General features: G+C 53.6%; 1 non-coding gene across 1 annotated transcript in view; it reads right to left on the bottom strand.

Annotated features, from left to right (window-relative positions):
- LOC126313761 (small subunit ribosomal RNA) overlaps positions 1-1,299 on the bottom strand; it is a 1,893-nt gene extending 594 nt beyond the window's left edge. Inside the window, exon 1 of the ribosomal RNA XR_007555379.1 lies at positions 1-1,299. This exon is cut by the window's left edge and continues 594 nt beyond it. This is a non-coding gene — a ribosomal RNA (small subunit ribosomal RNA).
- Between the last annotated feature and the right edge of the window lie 3,701 nt (positions 1,300-5,000).

Below are 5,000 nucleotides of genomic sequence, written 5' to 3'. Positions count from 1 at the left end.
CGGGCCTGGTGAGGTTTCCCGTGTTGAGTCAAATTAAGCCGCAGGCTCCACTCCTGGTGGTGCCCTTCCGTCAATTCCTTTAAGTTTCAGCTTTGCAACCATACTTCCCCCGGAACCCAAAAGCTTTGGTTTCCCGGAGGCTGCCCGCCGAGTCATCGGAGGAACTGCGGCGGATCGCTGGCTGGCATCGTTTATGGTTAGAACTAGGGCGGTATCTGATCGCCTTCGAACCTCTAACTTTCGTTCTTGATTAATGAAAACATACTTGGCAAATGCTTTCGCTTCTGTTCGTCTTGCGACGATCCAAGAATTTCACCTCTAACGTCGCAATACGAATGCCCCCGCCTGTCCCTATTAATCATTACCTCGGGTTCCGAAAACCAACAAAATAGAACCGAGGTCCTATTCCATTATTCCATGCACACAGTATTCAGGCGGGCTTGCCTGCTTTAAGCACTCTAATTTGTTCAAAGTAAACGTGCCGGCCCACCGAGACACTCAACTAAGAGCACCCTGGTAGGATTTCAACGGGGTCCGCCTCGGGACGCGCAAGCACGCCTTCGGCTCGCCCCACCGGCAGGACGTCCCACGATACATGCCAGTTAAACACCGACGGGCGGTGAACCAACAGCGTGGGACACAAATCCAACTACGAGCTTTTTAACCGCAACAACTTTAATATACGCTATTGGAGCTGGAATTACCGCGGCTGCTGGCACCAGACTTGCCCTCCAATAGATACTCGTTAAAGGATTTAAAGTGTACTCATTCCGATTACGGGGCCTCGGATGAGTCCCGTATCGTTATTTTTCGTCACTACCTCCCCGTGCCGGGAGTGGGTAATTTGCGCGCCTGCTGCCTTCCTTGGATGTGGTAGCCGTTTCTCAGGCTCCCTCTCCGGAATCGAACCCTGATTCCCCGTTACCCGTTACAACCATGGTAGGCGCAGAACCTACCATCGACAGTTGATAAGGCAGACATTTGAAAGATGCGTCGCCGGTACGAGGACCGTGCGATCAGCCCAAAGTTATTCAGAGTCACCAAGGCAAACGGACCAGACGAGCCAATCCGATTGGTTTTGATCTAATAAAAGCGTCCCTTCCATCTCTGGTCGGGACTCTGTTTGCATGTATTAGCTCTAGAATTACCACAGTTATCCAAGTAACGTGGGTACGATCTAAGGAACCATAACTGATTTAATGAGCCATTCGCGGTTTCACCTTAATGCGGCTTGTACTGAGACATGCATGGCTTAATCTTTGAGACAAGCATATGACTACTGGCAGGATCAACCAGGGAGCTGCGTCAACGAGAGCTGAGCAGCCGGCCGCCCGGGAGTGTGTCCCGAGGGCCCGCGCGAACACGCAAGCGTCCGCTCAATTATTCTGCAAACAGGAGGAGGCTGAGCTCCCCTGCACGATACACCTCGAAACCCTCTCAGGTCCCGGCGGCGCGCAGCGCCGTCCTAAGTACTTGGTCGGGTTCGAGAGAGGCGCAATCGCCCGGAGATAGGCGAGTAGACGCTTTCAGTGCGAACACCCGTGCTCCCAACTGAGCTTGCCGCTGCCGACAGAGGCCCGGGAGCGTGCTGTCGTGGCATTGCCGGCGGGAAACAACACGCGCCACCTACGGTGACCGGCAGCTCCAACGCCAGCGCCACAGAAGGGCAAAGCCCCACTTGGGTGCAGAAGCGAACTCTCCCAGCACAGCGCACGCGCCAACACGTCCGCAGAGCTGCGATACAAACCACCTGCGAGAACCGCTGGCGGCGACCGAGCAGCAGACGGCGTCGCGACGCCGAGTGCCGGGCGGCGGCGCATCCTCAACGCACACAGTCCGCAATCGGACCAGCACACTGCAGATGTCCACCGCGCTTCGCACCGGGCTCGGCAGAACCCACTTTGGCCGCCTGGCGCCGCGCGCAGGGTGCGCCGGCGCATAGCTGGGACGCCAGCCGGGCCCGTCGGCCGGCGCTCCTGCCACTGGGCGCCCCCCACCAGCCGGCTGTAGTGCGTGCGCTCACGCAGCGCGCGGCCAGCACGCCGGGCGGCCCCCCCTCACCGGCCGGGGACTGTCCCGCCAAGCCACAGCCTCGTATCGCTTCATACCCACATGGCCAACTCAGGTTCGGGGGCATGGCGGGTACCGCCGAAACAACCGGTTCACAGATGTACCGATCGTCGCTATCACCGATGCACCTGCAGCGCGAACAACCGCTCAACAACTGATTTCCAGTTCATTTGCGGATCTTTGGCAGCAAACGTATACGTCAATCTACATTTGCGAAATCTACGATTCTGGCATGCCTGCATGTTATGTGTCACGACACGCTACATCAGCCCACATACACACTGCGGCATGTACACGAGAGAACACGTGGAAGATGGTCCGCGCACGTGTGCAATGTCCCTTGCGCGGTCGACTGTCAACCGGCCTCTGTAGCATGTCGCAGATGTGGAACGCGGTCCACCGTGCTATCATGTTGTGTGGGGCAATACGATTAAATAGGAAAACCCTCGTCGCTACATCAACAGACGGCTCACGCTGATTCCCGGCAGAGGGAGGAGGGGGGGGGGGGGGGCCAACATGCAATACTTTCGTCCGTACCTACTTACCACATGTCTGTACGGCGTACAACAGTGCAATCTCGCTGTAATGGGGAGACGAGACAAGTAGCATCGTGCACAACATATGGCCCTTATGATTCGCCATTGTAGGGCGCAGCCGGTGTACGGTCAAGCATGTGCCACATTATGTCACTCAGTACGTAACGACGGATGATCAGTGTGGGTTACGCGTACATCAGCGGACAGTCCACACAGGCCGTACCACAACGTACACTGACTGCATCGACAACCGAATGCAACTGAACAGCTGCAAGGCTCATTTCACAAACAAACGCCTGACCGACCAGCTTGGAAGGGCAGGAGGGGAGGGCGATATTCGTTCTGTAGCGGTACACCCTTCCAGTGGTTAGCGGGACTGTGTAGAAAGTACGCAACACTCGAAAGACCTTTATGTGAGGGTACGCACCATGGCATCAAGAAATACACATGACACCAGAGGATCCAAGCAGTGAACTATGTTCAGAGGGTTGCTGTTAGGCAAAGCTACATTCCTGTGACGTTACATGTGACAGTTAAGGTGCAGTGTAAGTTAGGTTAAGGTGCAGTGTAAGTTAGGTTAAGGTGCAGTGTAAGTTAGGTTAAGGTGCAGTGTAAGTTAGGTTAAGGTGCAGTGTAAGTTAGGTTAAGGTGCAGTGTAAGTTAGGTTAAGGTGCAGTGTAAGTTAGGTTAAGGTGCAGTGTAAGTTAGGTTAAGGTGCAGTGTAAGTTAGGTTAAGGTGCAGTGTAAGTTAGGTTAAGGTGCAGTGTAAGTTAGGTTAAGGTGCAGTGTAAGTTAGGTTAAGGTGCAGTGTAAGTTAGGTTAAGGTGCAGTGTAAGTTAGGTTAAGGTGCAGTGTAACTTAGGTTAAGGTGCAGTGTAACTTAGGTTAAGGTGCAGTGTAACTTAGGTTAAGGTGCAGTGTAACTTAGGTTAAGGTGCAGTGTAAGTTAGGTTAAGGTGCAGTGTAACTTAGGTTAAGGTGCAGTGTAACTTAGGTTAAGGTGCAGTGTAAGTTAGGTTAAGGTGCAGTGTAACTTAGGTTAAGGTGCAGTGTAAGTTAGGTTAAGGTGCAGCGTAACTTAGGTTAAGGTGCAGCGTAACTTAGGTTAAGGTGCAGCGTAACTTAGGTTAAGGTGCAGCGTAACTTAGGTTAAGGTGCAGCGTAACTTAGGTTAAGGTGCAGCGTAACTTAGGTTAAGGTGCAGCGTGGGTTAGGTTAGGGGCCAACGTGGGTTAGGTTAGGGGCCAACGTGGGTTAGGTTAGGGGCCAACGTGGGTTAGGTTAGGGGCCAACGTGGGTTAGGTTAGGGGCCAACGTGGGTTAGGTTAGGGGCCAACGTGGGTTAGGTTAGGGGCCAACGTGGGTTAGGTTAGGGGCCAACGTGGGTTAGGTTAGGGGCCAACGTGGGTTAGGTTAGGGGCCAACGTGGGTTAGGTTAGGGGCCAACGTGGGTTAGGTTAGGGGCCAACGTGGGTTAGGTTAGGGGCCAACGTGGGTTAGGTTAGGGGCCAACGTGGGTTAGGTTAGGGGCCAACGTGGGTTAGGTTAGGGGCCAACGTGGGTTAGGTTAGGGGCCAACGTGGGTTAGGTTAGGGGCCAACGTGGGTTAGGTTAAGGGCCAACGTGGGTTAGGTTAAGGGCCAACGTGGGTTAGGTTAAGGGCCAACGTGGGTTAGGTTAAGGGCCAACGTGGGTTAGGTTAAGGGCCAACGTGGGTTAGGTTAAGGGCCAACGTGGGTTAGGTTAAGGGCCAACGTGGGTTAGGTTAAGGGCCAACGTGGGTTAGGTTAAGGGCCAACGTGGGTTAGGTTAAGGGCCAACGTGGGTTAGGTTAAGGGCCAACGTGGGTTAGGTTAAGGGCCAACGTGGGTTAGGTTAAGGGCCAACGTGGGTTAGGTTAAGGGCCAACGTGGGTTAGGTTGCCAGAGATGTGTCAAATCAGGATGTACGTTTGGCTGGTGTCAGGTGGTGGGTTGGTTCGATGCCTTTATAAGGGGTGTGGCCAAAGGGTATTTTATTACTTGTACCTTTTGTGTTGTGGCGTGGCGTTGCGTCCTGTGTTGATACTGGGTGGACCACTGTGGGTGTTGCTGGCTGATTTGAGCTGCGTTGTTTGCGGGTGATGTGAGACATTCTGTCTTATTAGTGGACGTGACGTTCCTCTTGTCGTTGTTTGGATAGTGTCCTGTGGCAGCGAGGATAAAATGGATGTTGTTGAACGATAGTGCTTTGGTGCTTTCGCTTTGTTACACACAGAGTGGACTGTGAGATAGGGTGACTGGGTCGAGTGCGGTTCACACTGTCCTCCCCAGTTTACAGTATGTATCATCTATGTATGTGGTCCTGCATCATTTACTAAGGAGGGACGTCAGACGACTGAAATATTAGTTATGT

This window comes from Schistocerca gregaria, unplaced genomic scaffold (assembly GCF_023897955.1).
Source record: "Schistocerca gregaria isolate iqSchGreg1 unplaced genomic scaffold, iqSchGreg1.2 ptg000499l, whole genome shotgun sequence".
Lineage (NCBI taxonomy): Eukaryota > Metazoa > Arthropoda > Insecta > Orthoptera > Acrididae > Schistocerca > Schistocerca gregaria.
This window is presented reverse-complemented; position numbering and strand designations above follow the sequence as displayed.